The sequence below is a fragment of the Heptranchias perlo genome, chromosome 41 (assembly GCF_035084215.1).
Source record: "Heptranchias perlo isolate sHepPer1 chromosome 41, sHepPer1.hap1, whole genome shotgun sequence".
NCBI lineage: Eukaryota > Metazoa > Chordata > Chondrichthyes > Hexanchiformes > Hexanchidae > Heptranchias > Heptranchias perlo.
Window position 1 is genome coordinate 15,291,754 of NC_090365.1, and position 9,906 is coordinate 15,301,659.

The following is a 9,906-nucleotide window of genomic DNA, read 5'->3' on the forward strand; positions in this document are numbered from 1 at the left end:
CTACGTTCATAGAATCATAGAAAGTTACTGCACAGAAGGAGGCCATTCGGCCCTTCGTGTCCATGCTGGCCAAAAAAGAGCTATCCAGCTTAATCCCACTTTCCAGCACTTGGTTCGTAGCCCTGTAGGTTATGACACTTCAAGTGCACATCAAAGTACTTTTTAAATGGGTTGATGGTTTCTGCCTCTACCACCCTTCAGGCAGAGAGTTCCAGACGCCCACCACCCTCTGGGTGAAAAAAATTCTCCTCAGCTCCCCTCTAATCCTTCTACCAATTACTTTAAATGTGTGTCCTGGTCACTGACCCCTCTGCTATCCAGTCACATCATAATTTCATATATCTCAATTAAATCTCCCCTCAGCCTCCTTTGTTCCAAAGAAAACCACCCCAGCCTATTCAATCTTTTCTCATAGATAAAATTCTCCAGCTCTGGCAACATCCTCGTAAATCTCCTCTGTACCCTCTCTAGTGTAATCACATCTTTCCTGTAATGTGGTGACCAGAACTGTATGCAGTACTCAAGCTTTGGACGAACCAATGTTTTATACAGTTCCAGCATAACCTCCCTGCTCTCATATGCTATGCTTCGGCTAATAAAGGAAAGTATCCCGTATGCCTTTATAACCACCTTATCTATCTGTCCTGCTAACTTTAGCGACCTGTGGACATGCACTCCAAGGTCTCTTTGTTCCTCGACACCTCTCAGTATCCTCCCATTTATTGTGTATTCCCTTGCCTTGTTTGACCTCCCTAAATGCATTACCTCACACTTCTCTGGATTGAATTCCATTTGCCACTTTTCTGCCCTCCTGACCAATCCATTGATATTTTCCTGCAGTCTACAGCTTTCCTCCTCACTATCAACCACACAGCCAATTTTTGTATAATCTGCAAACTTCTTGATCAAGCCCCCCACATTCAAGTCCAAATCATTAATATATACCACTAAAAGCAAGGGACCTGGCTCTGAGCCTTGCGGGACCCCACTGGAAACAGCATTCCAGTCACAAAAACAGCCGTCAACCATTACCCTTTGCTTCCTGCCGCTGGGCCAATTTTGGATCCAACTAGCCACTTTCCCTTGGATCCCACGGGCTTTTACTTTTTGACCAGTCTGCCATGTGGGACCCTGTCGAAAGCCTTGCTAAAATCCATGTACACTACATCATGTGGGTCACCCTCAACAACCCTCCTTGTTACCTGCTCAAAAAATTCAATCAAGTTAGTCAAATACAACCTACCCTTAACAAATCCATGCTGACTGTCCTTGATTACTCCGTGCCTTTCTAAATGACAAATTATGCTGTCCCTCAGAATCGATTCCACTAATTTGCCCACCATCGAGGTTAGACTGACTGGCCTGTAATCATGATGTGGAGATGCCGGTGATGGACTGGGGTTGACAATTGTAAACAATTTTACAACACCAAGTTATAGTCCAGCAATTTTATTTTAAATTCACAAGCTTTCGGAGGCTACCTCCTTCCTCAGGTGAACGATGTGGATTTCCACATCGTTCACCTGAGGAAGGAGGTAGCCTCCGAAAGCTTGTGAATTTAAAATAAAATTGCTGGACTATAACTTGGTGTTGTAAAATTGTTTACAATGGCCTGTAATCACTCAGTCTATCTCTTTCTCCCTTTTTAAGCAATGGTACAATGTTAGCAGTCCTCCAATCCTCTGGCACCATGCCTGGAGGCAGGGAGGATTGGAAAATGATGGTCAGAGACTCCGCTATTTCCTCCCTTGCTTCTCTTAGCAGTCTGGGATACATTTCATCCGGGCCTGGCGATTTATCTACTTTCAAAGATGCTAATCCCCTTAATACTTCCTCTCTCACTATGTTTATCCATTTCAATATTTCACACTCCTCCTCAACTACAATCTCTGCATCATCCCCCTCTTTTATGAAGACAGATGCAAAGTATTCATTAAGAACCATATCCACATCTTCCGCCTCCACACATAGAGACCAAAAAGGTAACTTAATAGGCCCTAATCTTTCCTTAGTTTTCCTATAGAATCATAGAAAGGTTACACCACGGAAGGAGGCCATTCGGCCCATCGAGTCCGTACCGCCTCTATGCAACAGCAATCCAGCTGGTCCCACTCCCCCGCCCTTTCCCCGTATAGCCCTGCAATTTTTTTTCCTTTCAAGTACTTATCCAATTCCCTTTTGAAGGCCATGATTGAATCTGCCTCCACCACCCCCTCGGGCAGTGTACTCCAGATCCTAACCACTCGCTGTGTAAAAAAGCTTTTCCTCATGTCACCTTTGGTTCTTTTGCTAATCACCTTAAATCTATGTCCTCTGGTTTTTGACCCTTCTGCCAATGGGAACAGTTTCTCTCTCTCTCTGCCTAGGCCCCTCATGATTTTGAATATATCTATCAAATCTCCTCTCAACCTTCTCTGTTCAAAGGAGAACAACCCCAGCTTCTCAGTCTACTCATGTAACTAAAGTCCCTCATCCCTGGAATCATTCCATTAAATCTCTTCTGCACCCTTTCTAAGGCCTTCACATCTTTCCTCAACTGCGGTGTCCAGAACTGGACACAATACTCCAGTTGTGGTCGAACCAGTGTTTTATAAAGGTTCATCACGACTTCCATGCTTTTGTATTCTATGCCTCCATTTATAAAGCCCAGGATCCCATATGCTTTTTTAACCGCTTTCTCAACCTGCCCTGCCACCTTCAACGATTTGTGCACATTTACCCCCAGATCTCTCTGTTCCTGTACCCCTTTTAGAGTAGTGCCCTCTAGTTTATATTGCATCCACTCGTTCTTCCGACCAAAATGTATCACTTCACGTTTTTCTGCGTTAAATTTCATCTGCCACATATCCGCCCATGCCACCTGCCTGTCTATATCCTCTTGAAGTTTATCACTATCCCCCTCACTGTTCACACTTCCAAGTTTTGTGTCATCTGCAAATTTTGAAATTGGGCCCTGTACACCCAAGTCCAAGTCATTGATATATATCAAGAAAAGCAGTGGTCCCAGCACTGACCCCTGGGGAACACCACTGTACACCTCCCTCCAGACCAAAAAACAACCATTCACCACTACTTTGTTTCCTGTCCCTTAGTCAATTCTGTACTCATGTTGCGACTGCCCCCTTTATTCCATGGGCTGCAATCTTGATGATAAGCGCTGCACTCTATCAAACGTCTTTTGAAAGTCAATATACACAACATCAGCTGCATTGCCCTCATCTACCCTCTCTATTACTCATCAAAAAACTCTATCAAGTTAGTTAAACACGATACGCCTTTAACAAATCCGTGCTGGCTTTCCCTAATCAATCCACCCTCGTCCAAATGACTGTTAATTCTGTCCCGGATTATCGTTTCCAAAAGTTTCCCCACCACTGAGATTAAACTGACTGGCCTGTAGTTGCTGGGTTTATCCTTACACCCTTTTTTGAACAAGGGTGTAACATTTGCAATTCTCCAGTCCTCTGGCACCACCCCCGTATCTAACGATGTTTGGAAGATTATGGCCAGTACCTCCGCAATTTCCACCCTTACTTCCCGCAGCAACTTAGGATGCATCCCATCCGGACCGGGTGACTTATCTACTTTAAGTACAGCTCGCCTTTCAAGTACCTCTTCTTTATCAATTTATAGCCCACTCAGTATCTCAACTATATCTTCTTTTACTGACACTCTGGCAGCATCTTCTTCCTTGGTAAAGACAGATGCAAAGTACTCATTTAGTACCTCGGCCATGCCCTCTACCTCCATGAGTAGATTACCTTTCTGGTCCCTAATCGGCCCCACCTCTCCTCTTACTACCCGTTTACTTTTGGATTCCCTTTTATGTTGGCTGCCAGTCTATTCTCATACTCTCTCTTTGCCCCTCTTATTTCCTTTTTCACTTCCCCTCTGAACTTTCTATATTCTGTCTGGTTCTCACTTGTGTTATCAACCTGACATCCGTCACAGGCCCCTTTTTTCTGTTTTATCTTACTCACTATCGCTTTTGTCATCCAGGGAGCTCTGGCTTTAGTTGCCCTACCTTTCCCCCTCGTGGAAATGTACCTAGACTGTACCTGAACCATCTCCTCCTTAAAGGCCGCCCACTGTTCAATTACAGTTTTGCCTGCCAATCTTTGATTCCAATTTACCCGGGTCAGATCTGTTCTCATCCCATTGAAATTGGCCCTCCTCCAATTGAGTATTTTTCTTTAGAGTGGTCTGTGTCCTTTTCTATAATTGTAAACAATTTTACAACACCAAGTTATAGTCCAACAAATTTATTTTAAATTCCACAAGCTTTTTTCTTTTCTATAGCTCTTCTAAACCTTATGATACTATGATCGCTGTTCCCTCAATGCTCTCCCACTGACACTTACTCCACTTGACCCCCTCATTCCCTTGAACCAAGTCCAGCAATGCCTCCTTCCTCGTTGGGCCAGAAACATACTGGTCAAGGAAGTTATCCTGAACACATTTCAAAAATTCCTCCCGCTCTGTGCCCCTTGTATTATTATCCCAGTCTATATTAGGATAGTTGAAGTCCCCAGTTATCACTACTCTATGGCTTTTGCACCTCTCTGTAATTTCCCTCCAAATTTGCTCCACTAGTTGGTAGCCTATAGAATACACCCAGTAGTGTAATGGGACCACTATTGTTTCTTAACTCTAACCAAATAGATTCTGTCCTTGACCCCTCCAGGACATCCTCTCTCTCCAGTACTGCAATATTCTCCTTAATCAATACTACCACCCCCTCCTTTCTTTCCCTCCTTGTCTTTCCTGAACGCCTTGTATCCAGGAATATTTAGTACACAATCCTGCCCTTTTTGAGCCAGGTCTCCGTTATCACCATGACATCGTATTCCCATGTGGCTATTTGCGCCTGCAGCTCACCAACCTTGTTTACCACACTACGTGTGTTTACACACATGCACTGTAAACCAGTCTTAGGCTTTCTTTACTTTCTCAGTCTGATCCCACCCAATACTATACTATTACTTGATTTAGTGCTATTTTTCTCCCCCAATCCTTTGTGCCCCTTGTTTCTCCTTACCATCACGACATTCTGGTGCCCACCCCTCTGCCAAATTAGTTTAAACACTCCCCGACAGCACTAGTGAATCTCCTCGCTAGGACCTTGGTCCCAGCTCTGTTGAGGTGCAACCCATTCAGCCTATACAGGTTGCATCTTCCCCAGAACTAGTCCCAATGCCCCAGGAATCTAAAGCCTTCCCTCCTGCACCATCTCTCCAGCCACGCATTCATCTGCTCTATCCTTCTATTTCTATGCTCACAAGCATGTGGCACCGGGAGTAATCCAGAGATTACTACCTTTGAGGTCCTGCTTTTTAATCTCTTTCCTAACTCCTTAAAATCTCCCTGCAGGACCTCACCCTTCTTTCTACCTATGTCGTTGGTACCAATATGGACCATGATCTCTGGCTGTTCACCCTCTCCCAGCAGGGTGTTCTGCAGCCGCTCAGTGACATCCTTGACCCTGGCACCAGGGAGGCAACACACCATCCTGGAATTAGGTTTACGGCCGCAGAAACACCTGTCTGCTCCCCTAACTATAGAATCCCCTATCACTATTACTCTCCTGACCTTTCTCCTCCCCCATGGGCCATGAGCTGTGTACTTGGCCCTGGCTGCACTCCACAGAGGAATCCTCTCCCTCACCAGTATTCAGAACTGAATACTGGTTAGAGAGAGTGAGATGCCCTCAGGGGACTCCTGCACTCCTTGCCTGGTCCTCCCTCTCTGCCTGCACTCTCAAGCTGCGGGTGACCACCTCCTGAAACATGCTATCCACGAAACTCTCAGCCTTGCGGATGCACTGTAGTGCTTAATGTATTTATAAAACATTTTTGGGTTTTCCTTAATTTTACTTGCCAGTATTTTTTCATGCCCTCTCTATGCTTTCCTAATTTCCTTTTTAATTTCACCCCTGCACTTTCTGTTCTGCTCTAGACTTTCTGCAGTATTGAGCTCTCGGTGTCTGACATAAGCTTCCCGTTTTTGCCTTATCTTACCCTGTATGCTTCTTGTCATTCAGGGGGCTCGAGATTTGGCAGTCCCACCCTTTTTCTTTGTGGGAACATGTTTACTCTGAACCCCTTGAATGCCTCCCACTGCTCTGACACCTTCAAGTAGCTGTTTCCAGTCCACTTTTGCTAAATTACTTCTCAGCTTCGTAAAATTGGAGAGGTTTCAGCTCCACAGTGTAGGAAGGGACAGATTACACAGGTACAAAAATACTGATCTAGAGATGAATCCAGGATTGTACTTCAAATTAAACCATCGTACGACCAGGGAACAGAATTTTATCTTAGTAAGAAACAGCTTTAAAACAGATTAAGAAAAGTTTCTTTACTTAGACCGCTGAAGGGACAATCTGGCAGGCAGGGTAATAGAGGCAGAGAAACACTAGGTGCAATCAAAATTAAGCTGGATGCCATCAGGTGAGCATTAAATTGCTGAAGGACTGAGCATCAATGGGAAAGTTGGGGTACTAAGGGGACTGGCTTCAATGGACTAAAGGGACTCTCTCATTCTTAGATTTCCTTACAATGTCCTCCAGGATCAAGCAGCCTGCTAACACTCTGTGCAACTTGGGTGAGACAGCCCATCCACGAGCTAAAACAAGCCACTCCCTCCAGCACCGTCTGCAGTGGTGTACTACCTACAGGATAAACTGCAGCAATTTAAAATTATTTTTCCGGTAGCACCTCCCAAACCCGCAACCGTTACCCCCGAGAAGGATAAGGGCGTCAGGTCCATTGGATCACCACCACCCCGACTTGGAAAATATCGCCGTTCCTTCATCATCAGTCAAAATCCTGGAACGCCCTACCTAACAGCATTGTGGGAGCACCTTCACCACAAGGACTACAGCAGCTCAAGAAGGTTGGCCCACTTACCACCTTCTCAAGGGCAACTAGGGATGGGCAATAAATACCAGCCTTGTCAGCAACGACCACATCCCAGAATGAATAGAAAAAAAGAGCACCCCCAGTATCCTTGGAGCCTACTTCCACCCTGTAGCATCGCCCATCTCCACCTCAGCTCATCTGCTGCTGAAACCCTCATCCATGCCTTGGTTATCTCCAGACTTGACTATTCCGATACTCTCCTGGCCAGTCTCCCACCTTCCAACTTCCATAAACTTGAGCTTGTCCAAATCTCTGCTGCCCGTGCCCTAACTCGCACCAAGCCCTCTTCACCCATCACTCCCTGTGCTCGCTGACCTATGCCTCGAGTTTAAAATTCTCTTCCTTGTTTGCAAATACCTCCATGGGCCTCGCCCCTCCCTATCTCTGTAACCTCCTCCAGCCCGACAACCCTCCGAGATCTCTGCACTCCTCCAATTCTGGCCTCTTACGCATCCCCGATTTTAATCGCTCCACCACTGGCGGCCATGCTCTGAGCCGCCTAGGTCCTAAGCTCTGGAATTCCCTCCCTAAACCTCTCCACCTCTCTCTCCTCCTTTAAGACGCTCCTTAAAACCTACCTCTCCGACCAAGTTTTTGGTCACCTGTCCTAATATCACCTTGTGTGACTCGGTGTCAAATTTTGTCTGATGACGCTCCTGTGAAGCGCCTTGGGACGTTTTACTACGTTAAAGGCACTATATAAATGGGAGTTGTTATTGAGTCATTCCCCACCATGGGTCAGTGCCTTCAGGAGAGGGAGAAAACTGGGAAGAAAAGGGAAATATTGTAAAAAAAAAGGGGCCCAGTGACAGTATCTGTATTGAGATCAATAATATTCCCAATGGAGTGTTTATGGGAAAACAGCATGCAAGAGCAGACAGAGGACACGGTACACTCATGGGGAAATCTACAATACACACCTTTAAACTGGGCCACCGTCAGAATCAGATCCCACAGAAAGGCAGTTCATCGGCTACATGAAATCATTCACTATTTCCAGTGCACCAATATCCCTTACCCCTCCTGGGATCAATGACCACTACACTCTGGCCTCCAACCCCCAAAACAAGGACCAGAATTTTACCAGTAGCCTGAATCTAGATTTCTAACCTTGCCCTTCAGTATGTTTCTAAAGTCTTATTACAGTAACAAAGCTAAAGCCAAGGCTGCTCGAGGCACCTTGGCCCAAGACTGAACCCATCTCACGACCACTTACACCCCCAACCCCCCCCCCCACCCCACCGCGACTGTGCACGCAGGGAACAAATGTCATTTGAGGCACTGTCGGAGGAGCTCCACGGCAAGACTCTGCTTTAGGTAGGAAGCAATTGGCCACCTCGTTCATTCTGGGGATGTGGGTGCCGGTGGTGAGGACAGCATATGTTGCCCTTCAGAAGTGGTGAGCCGCCTTCTCGAACCGCTGCAGTCCGTGTGGTGAAGGTTCTCCCACAGTGCTGTTAGGAAGGGAGTTCCAGGATTTTGACCCAGCGACGATGAAGAAACAGCGATATATGTCCAAGTCAGGGTGGCGTGTGACTTGGAGATGGTGGTGTCCCCGTGGACCTGCTGCCCTTGTCCTTCTCGGTGATGCACCACCAAACACGCCGTTCCTGCAAATTCAGGGCCTTTGTCTCACCCCACCCTGATCAAAACTTCAGGAGGTATATTTAAATGTTCCTAAAATTGAAATAAAACTAACTATCAGCCCCACTTTGAAGCAAGCCTTTGTCAGCCTCTGGTGCAATTCCTGTACATTCCAAGCTCTACACTCAAGAGTCCTAATTTCCCATTTCGAATTATTTATGGTTGCTGTGATCCTACTTTTTAGAACTGCAGAGAGTCCTCAGCATTCGCAACATATTATAAACTCCCATTTTCTTGAAGTTTACACAGTTTTCTTCTCTCATTAGTCACTAAACAAACTCAACGGAGAAATCCTCTTCAGACAACACACAGGTACCAAATCAGCCGAGCAGGTAGCACCCTATCCAACTCCGTGCACACTACCGAGTAGTATTGCAGAGTATCACACATGACTAGTCTCAGTACCTTGGAATACACACACACTCATTCATGCCAAATATTACTTTTCCCCTCAACAATTCTTAACTTTCTGTCTAAAAGCTCCCGTGTCCAGCGAGGTTCTGTTACTCCGGGCAGGATACAAAATCTTGCTGTCCAATACGTAATCCTCCTCCCACCTCCGAAATTTACTCTTCCCTCCTGCTCCATTCAATGGTCAGTGCTCCTCTCAACTTTTTCTTACTCCTCCGCGCCGCGAGGCACACTCCTCCGCTCCGCCCGGCACACTCCTCCGCGCCGCCCGGCACCCCCCTCCGCGCCGCCCGGCACCCCCCTCCGCGCCGCCCGGCACCCCCCTCCGCGCCGCCCGGCACCCCCCTCCGCGCCAACTTGTTCAAATCAAGATTCACCGCAATTATCCACTTCAACTCATTCTTTCCCAAGACCTCCAAACGGTGCGACTCCTCACACCCCTCAGTCTTTCTGACCTCCGAGAATTTATGGGCTTTTGAAATTTGTGTGGTTTAACTCAATCTTAGCTCAGTGTTTCTTCCTCCTTTCACCCATGGAAATATCCTGCCCTGCGGAGCTTGACCCTCACTGGCAGGACAAACCCACCAGAGGTGGGGCACAGTGGCCTACAGTCGGTGGGGGTGGCGGGGAAAAAAAAGAGAGCACGGGGGCGCGGGTAGAGTGAGGGGGGGGGAAAGAGAGTGCGGGGGGTAGAGTGAGAGGGGGAAGAGAGTGCGGGGGGGGGGGGTAGAGTGAGAGGGGGGGGAGAGAGAGCGTGGGAGGGGGGTAGAGTGAGAGGGGGGAAAGAGAGCGCGGGGGGTAGAGTGAGAGGGGGGGAAGAGAGCGTGGGGGGTAGAGTGAGAGGGGGGAAAGAGAGCGCGGAGGGTAGAGTGAGAGGGGGGGAAGAGAGCGTGGGCGGTAGAGTGAGAGGGGGGAAAGAGAGCGCGGAGGGTAA